The following is a 16644-nucleotide window of genomic DNA, read 5'->3' as shown; positions in this document are numbered from 1 at the left end:
TTACTTTTTTGTTATTTGTGGACACATTACAAATCTTAAAATAGAAGAATAAACCCCAGGGGCCAGGTTGGCGGTCTTGATTTCAACCACATTCCCCATTACTGGTTAACACTGGTGTTAGTGGTACAGCAGGACACTAATTTTTAATATACTGTATTTTCTTGTTTCAGGGGGCACCATAGTGCAATATTTGGTTCTGCTGCCTCATATCTCAATGCACCTGGATTCAAGTCCTGACACAGCCATTGTCTGTGTGGAGTCTTCGTGTTTTCCTCTGACCATGTTGGTATTCTATTTAGTCTGTTATTTCTGTTTAGTCATATCCCTAAAGTGGGGGTTCCCAACCCTTTCAATTCATTGCACCCCTAGAAAATGTTTAATTAATGTTCACACTCACTGCTAAAGTGACATCACATTTGAAGATGAAGAAGGCAAGTTTCTACTTTTTTAACAACAAAATGAACCACACACAGTATTGTGGGTAAATGAAATGAACTCAAAACAAAAAGCTTTTAACTCAGTGCATAAAATTTAAATATAACTTGAGCAATTTACCTTAATAAATCTCAATAACATTGTAAGTTTGTCCCCTTTGAAGCTTTGGCACTTATTGGTGATCTGGGGGTTGGAGCATTTTGTGAAGCTTCAGTCACCATGAGGAAATGACACATAATCAATGATCAAGGTGTTCAGTAGATATTAAACCCCCACGTGGGTGTCAGAAAAGAGGGGCTAAGTTATGGTAATCTGTTGTCTTGTATTCCCAGAGGTAGCTCATTATGTCAGACTTGACTGTACTACTATATATAGTAAGAAAAGGTGGCAAAATAAAGATGAAGTGGTGATCCCCTGTATATTTGGTTGAAAAGAAAATGGAAAAAAGTATGTATATATAAATATATATATGTATATATGTATATATAAATATATATGTACACACACACACACACACACATATATACATACATACATATATAAACATATATATATATATATATATATATATATATATATATATATATATATATATATATATATATATATATATATATATATATAGTAATCCCTTCCTATATCATGCTTCGACTTTCGCGGCGTCACTCTATCACGTATTTTATATGTAAGCATATTTAAATATATATCGCAGATTTTTTGCTGGTTTGTAGGTTTCAGTGGACAATGGGTCTTTTCATTTCTGGTACATGCTTCCTCAGTTGGTTTGCCCAGTTGATTTCATACAAGGGACACTGTTGGCAGATGGATGAGAAGCTACCCAATCAGAGCACGTATTACGTATTAAATAAAACTCCTCAAATATATTGTGAGCAGGGGGGCTGTTCGCACCCCTAGAGGATACGGACGCTCCTCAAAAAACACTGAAAGACTACCTTCACATTGCTCCCTTCCTTGCTGGGCTTACTTGTGGCTGCTTTTTTGTGCGATATGCTTCCCACATGGTGCTTCGCATACTTAAAAGCCCAAACAGCACCTCTTGATTTTTGATTGTTTGCTTTTCTCTCTCTCTCTCTCTGACATTCTCTGCTCCTGATGCACACTCCTTTGAAGAGGAAGATATGGTTGCATTCTTTTAATTGTGAGACGGAACTGTCATCTCTGTCTTGTCATGGAGCACATTTAAACTTTTGAAAAAGAGACAAATGTTTGTTTGCAGTGTTTGAATAAAGTTCTTGTCTCTCTACAACCTCCTGTGTTTCTGTGCAAATCTGTGACCCAAGCGTGACAATATAAAAATAACCATATAAACATATGGTTTTTACTTCGGGGATTTTCATCTTTCGCGGGGGGCTCTGGAACGCCACTCCCGCGATGGAGGAGGGATCACTGTATATACTGTATATATATATATATATATATATATAGTTACACATGTGTACCTGGTGGTAGTAAGTCCTCACCAATCCACAAGGCGGTGCTATATACAACAGCCTCTTCTCTTCCTTCCTCTACAGACCGGATGATTGACATGCACACCACCTCTGACTTCACTGTTGGTGTCTGTCCACCTAAACCAGCCTCTTCCTGCCTGGCTTGTACTTAAATGTCGCCATCTTGGAGCAGTCACTCTTGAAGCTCACGTCTTTGAAGACATTTCTCTCCCTTCTTAACATGTTTCTACTTTGCGTTTTCAATTATAAGGGTTTGCCTGCAGATGCCCCAACTCTTTATGACTGTGATTTTCTTACTATATATATATATATATTTATATATTTCTTTATGGGACTTGCAATATATATAGTGGTCGAGGAAAGCATTGCAAGTCCTATAAAGAAATGTTGGGGTACCATATGCGCAAATACAAGAGAATCAAACCAAAATGAGATAGCCGTCTGGCTATGTAAGTGCTTGGTTCAGGTCACCATGAAAGGAGCTCTGTCCTGTAGTGTGTTCTGTAAAAGACTGGGTACCTCCTGTTGGCAGTTGCGTGGCTTATAGATGGAGAACCAAAAGGGGCAGAGTCTTGTCTGTACTGCAGAGAGAGCAAAGAAGAAGGTTAGCTCCAGCGGTCCCTCTCGATCTGCCGTGGTAGTACCTACCTGAAATGCGCCCAGAGAGTGATCCACAGACACACACGTATGACAGTATCTATATATATACAGTGAACCCTCGTTTATCACGGTTAATCCATTCCAGACTCTACCGCGATAAATGAATTTTCGTGAAGTAGGATTCTTTATTTATAAATCGAATATTTTCGCAGTTAGAGTATAGAAAACCTGTTTACGACCTTCTAAATGTTTTTTTTTCAGCTGGTGCATCGTTGTCTTCATCGGCTGAAGGAGTACTAGGAGTAGGCAGTGGGTGTGTGGGTACGCGGCTGAAGAACATCTTGATAGGCAGTTGCTGGCGCTGTCTTTTCATATGCGCGAGGAGGCTTTTGTAGGGTATTGCCATCTTTGATCAAATCCAAGAGTTTCACCTTCTCCTGGATGGTAAGCATCTTCCTCCGGTGCTTAGTTTCATTGTCAGAAGGCTTAGAAAAAGCAGAACATTTAGGAGCCATCGTGGGGGTTAGATAAAAGTTCTCAGAAAGTGCATGCATAGTGACGTAAGCGTGTATGAGAAAAAATCGCGATAGAGTGAAGCCGCGAAAGTCAAAGCGTGATATAGCGAGGGATCACCTGTCAGTTTTTGATTGTTTGCTTTTCTCTCTCTCTCTGACCTTCCCTGCTCCTGACGCATACTCGTTTGAAGAGGAAGATATGTTTGAAGAGGAAGATATGTTTGCATTCATTTAATTGTGAGACGGAACTGTCATCTCTGTCTTGTCAAGGAGAACGTTTGAACTTTTAAAAAAGAAAAAGAGACATATATATATATATATATATATATATATATATATATATATATATATATATATTACTAGAGGGCTCTGCCACCTGCTCGCTTCGCTTGCCAACCCCCTACGCTAGTCATTTCCCGGATCTGCTGCTTGTGACGAACCGTGCTCTGCTTTTGGATAAACACGAATATCAACTCTGTCTTTGATATCTCTGTCTTTCTAAACTATTATTGCTGACAATTTGTCACATGTTGGTTTATTATAAATGCAAGCGTGATCATTCAGATTCATATAGAAATTCAAGAAAACTTCTTTGTCCGTGTTTTACAGATAAATTTCGTGTAAAGTACGAAACTTTTGGATGTATGGATTTGTATCCATTATTGGCTGTAGAATTTCTAATACGTCCGATCGTTTAACTCTTTCGATTCTATGTTGCATCACTTCTCCGTGATCATAAATATAAACCTGACTGAATTGTGGTTTCTTTGAAATTAAACTTGTAGTAGCTTTAATTGTTGTTGGACCACAGATTCTCATAGCGTATGGACCTGAATCGTGTAAATCTACGTTTTGAGAATTGAGTGATGCAAACGCAAACAGAGCATTGTAGATTTGGATATTTTGCCTGTAGTGTTTGTGGATTTCACTTTTACCAAATAACAAATCTTTTATTTCTTGCAGATACGCCTCTTCATTGGGAAGAAACACTACTTTTTCATGATGTCAACATGAATTAGATGATCTACAAGTCTACATACTTCTGTCATATCACCTATGTCCATATATTCGATCTCTTTTCGTGTTTCGCTTTTTCACTGAGTAATAATTTCAGTTTGCGCTAATGTAATCTTTACTATCAGTTTTTTGAGTCTTTTGAATTTTAGTACTTTCATTATCTCCAACCTGCTCTGCATGTGTATCGCGACATTTTTGAACCTCTTTATGACGTTCTCTTCTACTCTTTGTCTTTTCTTCTTCTACTGTTTGTCTTTTCTTTCTGCCCCCGCTTGGACCTGTTAGGTTTTCAGTTCATCTCTTCGCACAAAGTCTCGTCTCACGGGACTTGAAATTATCTCTCTGAAAAAGTCTTGTCTCGTCTCTCTGAAAAAGTCTTGTCTCATCCCAAGATTTTTTCATATAATATATATATATATTTATATATATATAAAATTCAACGTCTCTCTGTCCGCTTTTCATGAGAGAACTATTTAACGGATTTAGATCAGTTTTTTTTTTTTCTATAACTTGCTTGAATATTCCTACTGATTTTGTGATTTATTTATTTGCGCAAATCTGAGAGAGCGGCTCACACACCAGCCTCCATTCAAGTCAGTTTACCTCTCGCCATGTGTTGGAGTGTATCTTGCCTCCACTTAGCTAGCGATACCTGTTTGTTCAACAGACATTATCCTCTACAGATTGTTAAGGAGTAACGTTTGATGTTTTTGAGAGAGAGATCAGAGCTATGTTTGTTTTAGAGGGTAGCCGCTGATTGGCAGAGATATCACGGCCACGTGCTTTTCTTCCCTTATGGGGGACACTCTCCTGAGAGAGCTAAACACGATCAGATACAGTGGCATCATTTGACATTGGAGAGTACCTACCTTCTGCTTGGCCAGAATTATTATTTTTTTTTATTGATTTTTAAAGTTTGTCCTGTTTCACTACTACTTGGTGCAGAGCTGTGGGGGACAGCTAGTAGTATATATAGATTACATTCAGGAATGCTCCTCACTTGCCTTATGTTAAAAAAAAAACAATACAATGATTGCATGTCGTCAAGAACAGCAACATATTGTTTTGTGTTCTGGTGACATTAGGATGAAGAGAGAGTGTCTCAAAGAACAGAGAATGAGAGAATAAACCATAATCAAAATGGACCAAGTTCAAAATCAAAATATCAACAAATGCCCGGTGATCAAATCTTAACATGCAAAATACATCCATCCATCCATTAGCCAACCCGCTGAATCCGAACAAAGGGTCACAGGGGTCTGCTTTAGCCAATCCCAGCCAACAAGGCAGGAACCAATCCCAGGCAGGGTGCCAACCCACCGCAGGACACACACAAACACACCCACACACCAAGGCCAGTTTAGAATCACCAATCCACCTAACCTGCATGTCTTTGGACTGTGGGAGGAAACCAGAGCGCTCGGAGGAAATCCACGCAGACACGGGGAGAACATGCAAACTCCATGCAGGGAGGACCCAGGTAGCGAACCCAGGTCCCCAGGTCTCCCAACTGCGAGGCAGCAGCGCTACCCATTGCTCCACTGTGCCGCCCATGCAAAATACAAACCCAAGTTAAAAAAATAAAATGCAAAAAACAGATTTTTAACACTAACTGCTGTGCATAAGTTTTGTATTAGATATCCAGACACATGGACGCTACTGGGGTGTCCTGCTATCTTAAATAGGAAATGGCCTATTAATATAAGTTAATACAAGTTAATAACTGTTGCAAAGTGACTAAAATGCACAAAATAATAAGAGAACTAAAATCTCTATAAATCAAAACCTCAAAATAGTCCTAACATAAGCACCCACACAATAGTATGTCTCGCCAGTATTTTTTTATGTACTGGTTAAGCATTGTGGCCCCCTGGCAGCCAATGAAGGACTTATGAGGCTACAGGAAAGGTGAGAAGCTTGAAATTGATGGATATACTGCCGAGTGTTAAAAAAGGAGTAAATGGGTAGAGAACAGGAGCGAGAAGGGACTGAAGGCAGACCCTGGACTTGAAAGAATAAGTATGGAGGAGCAAATGAGGCAGGTGTTCTACTAACCATGTTTATACTGTGCATTTAATTTTGCCAGATTTGGGTTTTTTATACCAACATTTTTTTATTCTGACTTTTGTTTCACATTTGGAATTGAATTTATTGCCTTTTACTATTGTCATGTTTTTCCTCAGTTATTGAATTTAGTCATTGCAATTGCATTGCTGTTGATGTCACTGGAAGTGATGATATAACAATGGAGGCTGCTTTATCGCTTGGTGGATACAAATCTCTTTGATCGTCTTCTAGCTTTAAACCAAGTAAGCCCTAGAGATAGGCCTCTGTGTTCTGGTTACGACCTCTTTCAGGACTTGACTTGGATTTCGACTTGCCCTTTTGGTTTCTGGTTAGTCAGTTTCATTTTGCTATCCCCATATTTTTGATATTTACTTGTCTTGACCACAACTATTTGCTGCTTAATCATCTCCCAGTTTTCAGTGTTCACAATAATCCTCGGGCACCTTGCATATCCATAGCAGCAGGGAAGGAAAGCGAGAAAGACAAGACTGGTTAAGAAAAGGGAGGAATTGTATTATTTTACAGATGTGCTCCAAATCTCAGATCACAGATGTGACAACTGAGCATCACTGGTGTGGGAAAACATAATAATGCGAGCAAAGAATAGGCTGAGATTCCTGTGTGGCTTCATTAGGCTTGTCGCTGCTAAAAAAAAAAATAAAAAAAATATCATATTACTGACTTATTTTCTTTATTTTATTTTCCTCCTTCTTCCTGTCTCTCTCTCCCTTTTTCTCACTCTGTCTTCAGAAAATGCCCAGGAGCCCACCAGCTGGAAGAACTATAATGTGGCTCCCCTGCTGCATTTTAAAAGCAAAATATTTAGCATGAATTACGCAAACACCCTCTGTGAGCAAATCGCTTTGGTCGCTCCAGTTTGCTTTGTTATTCTTTCACACATTTTGTCCCAACAGAAATGGCCTGGCATATCTGGATTTCTCACTCAGGTACTTTGGCCGTTATCCTCCTGCCAATAACCCAGGGTCCAGTTATTCAGTCAGTCAGTCAGCTAGCTTATGGTACCCACTATACATACATTTAGCCAGGAGGGATTACGCGTCACTCGTCTTTTGCTGTTCAGTAAAATTACCTTTAAGTAAATGGATTTCTTGGCGCTGCATATTTTCAAAACTTGCATAGGGCCCCAGAGAGAAGAACAAGTCACAACACTCTTGATCATTTTTTAACACAGCCAAAGAGAACTCCATAAAGCTGAAGATGTACGATAATGGTATGAAATGAAAAATTTAAAGTCCTCCCTGGTGCCACCCAGACCTTATTAGGAGACGCTGGAAAGGAAACACTCAGCATACATAGCAACATTTGCAATTAAAGATCATTTTTTAAACTTTATAAGGCAACAAATTACAGTATATGATTATATTTAGCTGCGAGAACTCGACTTGAAAGCACAGGGCTTTCAGAATTAGCTTGGAGATTAAGAGAATGCAAATCTCCCTGCTTGTATGATGATGATGGTGATGATGATGATTATCCTCATTGCTGATATGGAGGTGAGTGGTGAAATAAGCTAAATAACACCTCATGTAAGTTTCATCCTCTTGCCATACTGCTAAAGAGGGTGACATCCTAGAAACTTCCAGACTTGGGGTTGTCCCCTTTGGAAATAAAAAAAAAAATCACATCTACGTATATAATAAAATAATTCATTGGTGATTTTTCAGGTTATGGATCTTTTACAGAAAGAAGGAGGAGGACACCAATTTAGAGGAAAAACGGCAGGGCAATGCTAACCCCCAAGCCTTCTTCCAACACACTTAAAAATAAAGGTGCCAGAGCAGTTCTCCTGAGCAATGACATAAGGGAACCGTTTTTGATTCCCAAAGGAAGGACCAGAAGGATAATTTTTTATTTAGATACATAACAGGCTTCATACAGTTTATAATCAGGAAGAGACTGTAACAGATTTGTGCAATACCAATGGATCAGGATTTTAAATGGACTCTCACTGTATACAACAGGCCAGGTTTTCTTCATTTGTTATGTCCTGCTAGGTAGCCAACCATGCAGTAAAGATTTCAGATTTTTTTCTACATATTAGGAAATTTTTCAATGCACAGAGATCCAGCTTTATATGCACAGAACTCATTCCAGAATGAAATGGGTTCAACAAGGAGCCACACAGCTCAATAAAGAACCATAGAATGGTATTAAGGAATAGGTCTTTCTAAAAGTGCACTCTATTGTTTGATGTACTTTGTTAATACCCAAGGGGAAACTGTCTCATTTGGGGACAGAGTGCAGGGTCAGCCATTGTACAACACACCTGGAGCATTGTTTAGATTACCGGCCTCACTCACTGGTCCAACAGAGTAGGATTCCTTCTGGAAGTCACCAAGTTTGAACACACAACCTTCTAAGTTCCAGCACAAAGCCACCACTCAGCCGTATTGTTATTATTACTATCATGGCATTGTAGCATAGATCTAAATTCCACGCATGGTCACTATCCTTATGGAGTTTGTGCTTATCTGCATGGCCTTTTCCTCTGTTACTCCTTGTTTGGTTTTCACATCCCAAAGACTTGCATGTTAGGTGATTGGAAGTTCCAAAATAATACCACATGAATTTAGATGTGTGCACGAGTGTCCTTGTGATGAATTGGCACAATGTCCAAAGATGACTTCTGCCTTGCCTCTGATGCTTCTAGGGTAGGCTCCAAGTCCCATCTTCCTAGCATTCAATTAAGCAAGTCTTAGAATGTTATTATTGAATTTGAGTGATTTTCAATGTTTTCATTAATTAGTATTACACATGTCTCTAATCGTGCAATCAGTCATTCAACCGATTTAAATGGAGAAAAGTAGTCACTCTGCTGTTTGGTATCATCATGTGTCCCTCACTGAACATGGAGTTGTCTGGGAAGATCAGAATGAAAATTATAGACACGCTTGTTAATGGCAAAGGCTAGAAAACCATCTCCAAGCAGTATGATGTTCCTGTGACAACAGTTGCAAATATTATTAAGAAGATTAAGGTATTGTAATTGTAGACAACCTGTCTGGATGCGGCCACAAGAGGAAAGTCAACCCCAGAATGAGCAGAAGGATAGTGAGAATGGCAGGCAAACAGACAAGGACAACTTCCAAACAATACAAGCTAAACTCCAAGGTCAAGGTCCATTGATGTCTGTTTGCATCATCTATCGCTTCTTGAGTGAGTCCACTGTTAAAAGAAAAACATAAAAAACCCACACTGGAATTTGGTAAAATATACATTGACAAGACACAATGCTTTAGTGAGAATGTCCTTTGAACAGATGAGACAAAACTAGAGCTTTTTGACAAGTCACATCAGCTCTCTATTCACAGATGAAAAAAAGGAACACCATACCTACTGTGGAACTTGGAGGAGCTCCATTGTCTGAAGCGACTACTCATGCTATTGAGTTAAAACATGAGTTTTCTTTTCAGTGGGTTTGTTCCATTTGAGGCCATCATATACAATGCCCACCATGTTTGGAACAAAGACACATTTCCCTTGATTTCCCCCTCTGCTCCACAGCTTGAAATTTTAAATCAAACAATTCAGGCGTGATTGAAGTGCACATTGCAGACTGTCATCTAAGTGGATTTGCATACATTTCAGCCACACAAAACTTTTTCTATCTGGTCCTCCCATTTCAGAGCACCATGATGTTTGGACACAGCAATGGCAGGTCTATTAAAGTCATCATATTTAGGACTTCGTTGCATATCCCTCACATGCAATGACTGCTTCAAGTCTGAGATTCATGGACATCACCAGGTGTTGAGGATCTTCTCTGGTGATGCTCTGTCAAGCCGCTCATGCACACATCTTCAGCTCTGGCTTGTTTAGGGGGCTTGTCCCCTAAAGGTTTCTCTTCAGCATATGGAAGGTCTGCCCAATTGGATTGAAATCGAGTGACTGGCTTGGCCATTCAAGAATTTTTTATTTTTAGCTTTGATAAACTCCTGTGTTGCTTCAGCAGTATCTTTGCATCATCATCTTGTTGTAGGATGTAGTGCCATCCACTGAGTTTGGAAGCATTTACTGGACCTTGAGCAGATCAGTTGTTTCTAAACCCCTCAGAATCCATTGTGCTACTGCGGTCAGAAGTTCCATCATCAATATAAAGAAGTGTGCCAGGACGTGCGGCAGCCATACATACCCAAGTCACAACATCCCCATTGCCATGTTTAACAGATGAGGTGGTCTGCTTTGGATCTCAGGTAGTTCCTTTTCGTCTCCACACTTTGCTCTTGTTATCACTCTGATGCAGGTTCATCTTTGTCTCGTCTGTCCACAAGACCATTTCCCAGAATTCCACAGGCTCTATTAAGCCCTTTTTCACAAGCTGTAATCTGGCCATCCTTTCTTTGTGGCTAACTAGTGGTTTGCATCTTGCAGTGTTGCCTCTTTATTTCTGTTCATGAAGTCTTCTGCAAATAGTTGTCTCTGACACGTCCCCATCTGCCTCCTGAAGACTGTGTCTGGTCTGTCAGACAGGCATTTGTGGCTTTTTCTTTACCATTGTGAGGATTCTTCTGTCATCAGCAGTGGAGGTCTTCCTTGGCTTAGCAGTCTCTTTGTGATTACTGAGCTCACCAATGTGTTCTTTCTTCTTCATGATATTCCAGATAGTTGGTTTAAGTCATCCTATGGTCTTACCGAGGTCTCTAATGGTTTTATTCTTGTTTTAGCCTCATAAAGGCTCATTGACTTTCATTGGCACAGCTCTTATCATCAGGTTAAACAATAACAACTACAGACTCCAAAGGGTAGAAGCAAGCCCAGGGATCTTATAAAGCAATAAAACCAACCTGAGGAATCATAAACACCTGGGACGCCAATTGTCACAAACATTATGGTGCCCTGAAATGTGACCATCTATCTATCTATCTATCTATCTATCTATCTATCTATCTATCTATCTATCTATCTATCTATCTATCTATCTATCTATCTATCTATCTATCTATCTATCTATCTATCTATCTATCTATCTATCTATCTATCTATCTATCTATCTATCTAGAGTATGTGCCTGTCCTTTTACCCATGTCTCTCTGTCTGCCTGTCCTAAACACTAAGTTAACGTCCTTCACGTTTCAGGAGTGTGCTAATCACAGGAGTGCACGAAGGTGCAGTTTGTTTAATCCTATAGACGAGACCCCCAGCACATTCTACTGGAGTGGTGATGTGTGCGGAGAGATTTGCTCTCCATGCAGTATGTTTACATTTAGTATAAAAAAAATTTTCAATTAGCAGTAACTGCTCCAAATAAAATACTCCAATTTCCCCCAGGAGTGCACACATTTGCACTTTTCTTGAGTGAGAGCTTTGACAAAGAAATAGAATAATTATGTAAATGAAGCAGAACTTTCTTGCCAGAGTGTTAAAACAACTGTGAGTAATCGTGAAGGTGTGTGAGGATGGCTGTCGCTGCCGAGAAGGGAGACAAAGCTCCTTCCAAACGCTTTCAGACAGCCACCAGATATGCAGTTAACCTACTAATAGAGCACACGTCATGTTTACGTGGATTTAATTGCTTCTTTTGAGCCTGGCAGCAGTAACTCTCTGTTGTATTTCAAAACGACCTCTTTTTCAAGAACAGCTGCAAAACAGCACTTTAGCTTTTCAGACACTATTTTAAACCACACATGTTCCAGTGACTGGGCTTCAGATGCAGTTAAATTGATGGCATCTCTTAAAACACCAAGCAACAATAAATGAGGCGGACGTTTATAGATATGCGGCTGTAAATGTGTACGGCAGTCCAAAACATCCATCTGTTTTTCAAGCTTTCTCATCTGCTATAATTAAAATCCATCCTATGTTTTAATGGACATCATTAAAAATCCTATTATAGTACATTTTGTAGAATAATTAAAGGTGAAACAATTCCAAATAATCACATTTTCTCATAGATGAAATCACACATTTTACCCATTTGTATTTTGTGCTTCACGGTATGGAATTCAGTAAAAATAACGTATCACCTCTGGGCACTGGCGCGGCTGACCGGTGGCATAACCCAAGTCGGCATCTGAAATCTTCTGTTAAAAAGAACACTAATGAATTCACTGAAACATTATAAATATATTCAAAACAAAATAACAAATGCTATAAAACTAGGAAAACTATATTTTTGTTATGATATATAGCATGGCTAAAGGATAAGTGTGTTGTATTTACTATTGCATTTGTAATATTTAATATTATCCTTGAAGTAGAAATACAACATTTACATGGTTAATATAGGCTTTAATATCACTTAATATTTAAATAAAAACAACAGTAATAATAAAATGTACTGTAACAGTATTTTTCACTGATTGGAATTACCCACAATGCCATCCTGACTCAATAACTTAAGCACATGCCACTCTTAATAACAGTAGTTCTTTAATGGCATTTTATGGGTCTTTACAGGGTTGTGTGGTTTATTATTGAAATTTTGTTTGACAAAGCACCATTTAATTCCAGGAAGGGTTCCTTGCAAATAAATTTGGTTCTTTGTGCTTTGAAAAAGTTTCTAATATATAGAAAAAAAAAATCTTTTATGTATGGTAGACTAACAGGACACTAACAGATTAGGAAAGCCTGGACTTGGCCTATGATACTGTAGGCAGCAGGAGTTCTTTTGAAATCATGACCCAAATCTGTTACCAGTCAAGGTTACTTACTGTATGGCGCCTGTTACAGATATAAATAAAGATCCTTTCCAGAACATTCATTTGGTTCCCCTATGGCATTGCACTGAAGAACCCCTCTGGCACCTTAATTTTTAAGAGGGTGGTGTTATTCACAGATTCTTGTGTTATTGTTAAATCTTAATTTGTTACAAACAATTTGTAGGAGAATGGGAGATAATATGTCAAACGTCTGTATGTCTAGTCAATGTCATTGTGATTTGTGTTATGAACACAATAGTCCCAAGAAATCTCAAAAAATGCCCTCTAGAGGAGTAAAAGTGGTCAAAGCCTGGCTAGTCACAACAAGGGCATAAACTGAATCTTTAGAATTAAGAAGATTTCTTTTTATAAACAAAAATGCTCTTTAACAATGAAGGTCCAAAGAACACTAAAGGTAAAACAAGAGTTGAGGGCAAATTAAAAAGGCAATCCAAGGCAAACAAACTTCCAAAACACAATTCAATAGAGAAGTCAAAAAAACAAAGCAAAATAGTCAAAAATCCACAAAAGCACAATAAGTCACTAGCTCTCCAACCCACTAAGTATATGCAATGAACCGCAAGGGACTGTGGGTTTCCCTCAGCCTTAATACAGCTTAGGGTAGTCCTTCATGGTGATGGGCAGGTGGTCCCATCAATTTAGAGACAATGTAACATGCACATCTTTGGCATATCAGAAGAAAAACAGAACATTTCAAGAAACAGACATGGAGAAATGTATGAGCTTCGCTCACTTTCATATCTATCTATCTATTGTAGAAAGAAACAAAATGAGTAAAAAGTGTTGGGGATTCACCCCGTATATTGTGCTGAAAAACTGTTGGAAAAATGAGTAGTCTCTTTAGAGTGAGCCAAAATAACATGTATTTACTGCATGACAGAGGGTGTTGACTGGTTTTATAGCAGGAAATGAGGTCTTCAGCAGGAAGACAGTCAGGTGGTTTTCTCCTCTGAAGATCTGTGGGAAGACAAGAAGAGGCAATAGTGGACACTGCCAACCCTTCATTCGACTTGTGACACTCTATCTATCTATCTATCTATCTATCTATCTATCTATCTATCTATCTATCTATCTATCTATCTATCTATCTATCTATCTATCTATCTATCTATCTATCTATCTATCTATCTATCTATCTATCTATCTATCTATCTATCTATCTATCTATCTATCTATCATATTCCTCTCTTCATTACATTTCTTTAATGTTCACCAAAATGTCTTCACCTCTATCTCTGCGTTAGTGCTGGTCCTGCCCAAATGATCTTTATTCAAACACTACCTTCTTTCATTGTACAGTACATCTCACAAAGACCAGAAGCTGTGCATCACCATCAGCATCTGTTGACTCACCAACCACTAATACAATAGACTTAGCACTCTTAACTGCTTCATTGAGTCATGGGCTAAAATTCGTTTTTTTCTCACTTCTTTGGAATTTGACAGAGGAATCTGTTTCATTTTATCTCTGATCTCATCTTGTTTTTTGTTTGCCCTCAAATAGAGGCTGACATTGGTCATCCACTCTTTCACAATTTCTGTGCTGGAAAAGAGCTTCTTGTGTTTACCTAAAATCCAAGAGTGAGCTCTCTGTTGTTTGTTCTAGTTGAGTCATTGGATTTAATAAGATTTTTTAAGATGACTTAAGCCCCCTTTTTGGGGGGATGCGTTTATTCAAAATGAGCAGGCTTTGCTTTCTAGTGCTGTGGCTTCCAATCACCCTTGTGGCTGCATGTTTTTTGCTCCAAGCTGTTTCACATTGCTGGGTCATGTTGCCTTAAATTGACCTCATTATTTAATTAGGTGGTCTTTTTTTTTCTTCATTGAATCTGTATTTTCAAAAGAGCTGTAGTGTGAAAATTTTACCTTCTCAGGAACTTCAGAAATATTCATGTTTTTGCAATAGTTTTATGTTCTTATCTCTGTTTTGTTGTTTCCTATTCATTCACATTTATGTTCTGTGTAGTTTGCTCCAGTAATTGTATCCTAACCTGACAATTGACATGAGATGAGTGGACACCCAGGCAGATGACCCTGAATGATGAAAAGCTGAAGACCTTTAGTGTCAGACCCACAGTGTGGTAAATAACAGCTTCAATGTTCAAATATCTTTATCTTCTTACTTTTAGTTGTACAGTGGTCAGTATTGTATAGCATCTTCTAAGGGCACCATATCAGATATTGATTGTCTGATTAATTAAGTTGTTAGCTAGAAAGCATCAGCTGGTAAAGCAGAGAGACACAGAGGAGAGGAGATAATCCACAACCCACGGAAGCAGCCCACCTTGATCATTTTCTTAATATTAGCACACGATGCCCACTGAAGTTCTTGGCATGATTAGTCCCTAGTGATGGGCGGACGAGACTCCATGAAACATCTGAGGCCAGAAAAGACCCAGAGTTTTGGAGCTCCAAAAAGACATCTGGTGGTTCACAGAAGCCATAGCAGTCGTGAGCTCAAGACAGTCACCAGACGAAGCCCCAGGATGCACTTGGTGGCTCTTTTCTGCATAGCATCAAGTGCTGCTATGTGTTTCTTGTAGCGTGATGACCAGAACTGCACACTTTTTCCAGATCAGGTCTTATTAGTGCATTATAGAGAAAGAGTGGAAACATTTAAGTTACTGTGCGTCGTTTGATTGTCTAATCTTGTTTATAACCATTACTTCTGTGTTGCTTATTGATTCCTGCACAGTGTGGAATATTGGGGGATACAGCCCCTTAAACCCAGACACAGACAGGCTCTGAAACACAAGTCCCAAAGCACACAAACTACTGCTCCGTCCCTTCTCTTCTTTTCTCTTTTATTTTCCTGTCTCTCTCTTCCTTCCTTCCTTCTTTCCTTCCTTCCATCTCCTCTGCCACCTCTACTCCTCTGCCAGCAAGCATTGTCCTCCATCTCCCGACTTTGGCTCTATGAGTAGTGTCTGCTGGCTCCTTTTATATGGCACCCAGAAGTGTTCCATGTGCTCGTTGATGCATTTCTGGCAACACTTCCAGGTGTGCTGCACTTCAGGGCTCATCACCTGCTGCAGCACCCCCTAGCAGCACCCACAGATCCCAACAGAGCTGTATCCAACTCCAAGTCCCATGGATCCCTATGGGAGTCTGAGGCACCACTGCAACCCATGGGGGCTGCCATATGGCGTTCCAGGGAAAATAATGTTCTGGCCTTGTTTCCTCCCCGGTCCTTCCAGTGTGGAGGCATTCCGTCCATCTACCACAACAGATTATCAATTTACTAAAGAACTCTAGTGATTATGGTCTGTGTTCATCAGCACTGTGTGACACACTTAAATTGATTTTGTACCACTTAAAATTAAACTTCTCATTCTGTAATATTTCTGAACTTTTCTCCTATCAACAATTGTACACTCATGCTGTATCCGGAGTGAGATATGGCCGGTAGTTTGTCCCAGCCAGCGCCCCCTATCTGTCACACCGGTCAGCTTCGCCGATGTAAGCCACACAACTTCCCTTGGTGGACTACCAGACTGATGATGGAGGTAACAAACAATGACACGTCACTTTCAGCACAATGGTGGACTTCTGGCCCAGCAGTGGATGTGGCCTCACAGTTAATGTCTGCAGGCAAACTGTTCTCTCATAGGTGGACAGAAAGCAGAAACTGTTTAAGAATTCTACAAGTGAAACTACACAGAATTTCTTTCACTGACATAGATGTATATTTGCAGTTAAATTTAAGCTTACATAATATTGTATAACAGTGAGAATGAGATGCCTTATGGTATACTTTTTATTTGTAGAATTCTTAAACAGCTTCCTTTCTGTTCACCTACAAGGTCCGTCTGCACTTGTTTACCAGACAAGACTGGTTTTGACTTGTGTTGAAGGTTG

The sequence above is a fragment of the Erpetoichthys calabaricus genome, chromosome 14 (assembly GCF_900747795.2).
Source record: "Erpetoichthys calabaricus chromosome 14, fErpCal1.3, whole genome shotgun sequence".
In the NCBI taxonomy this organism is placed as follows: Eukaryota; Metazoa; Chordata; class Cladistia; order Polypteriformes; family Polypteridae; genus Erpetoichthys; species Erpetoichthys calabaricus.
Note: the sequence above shows the minus strand (reverse complement) of the source record.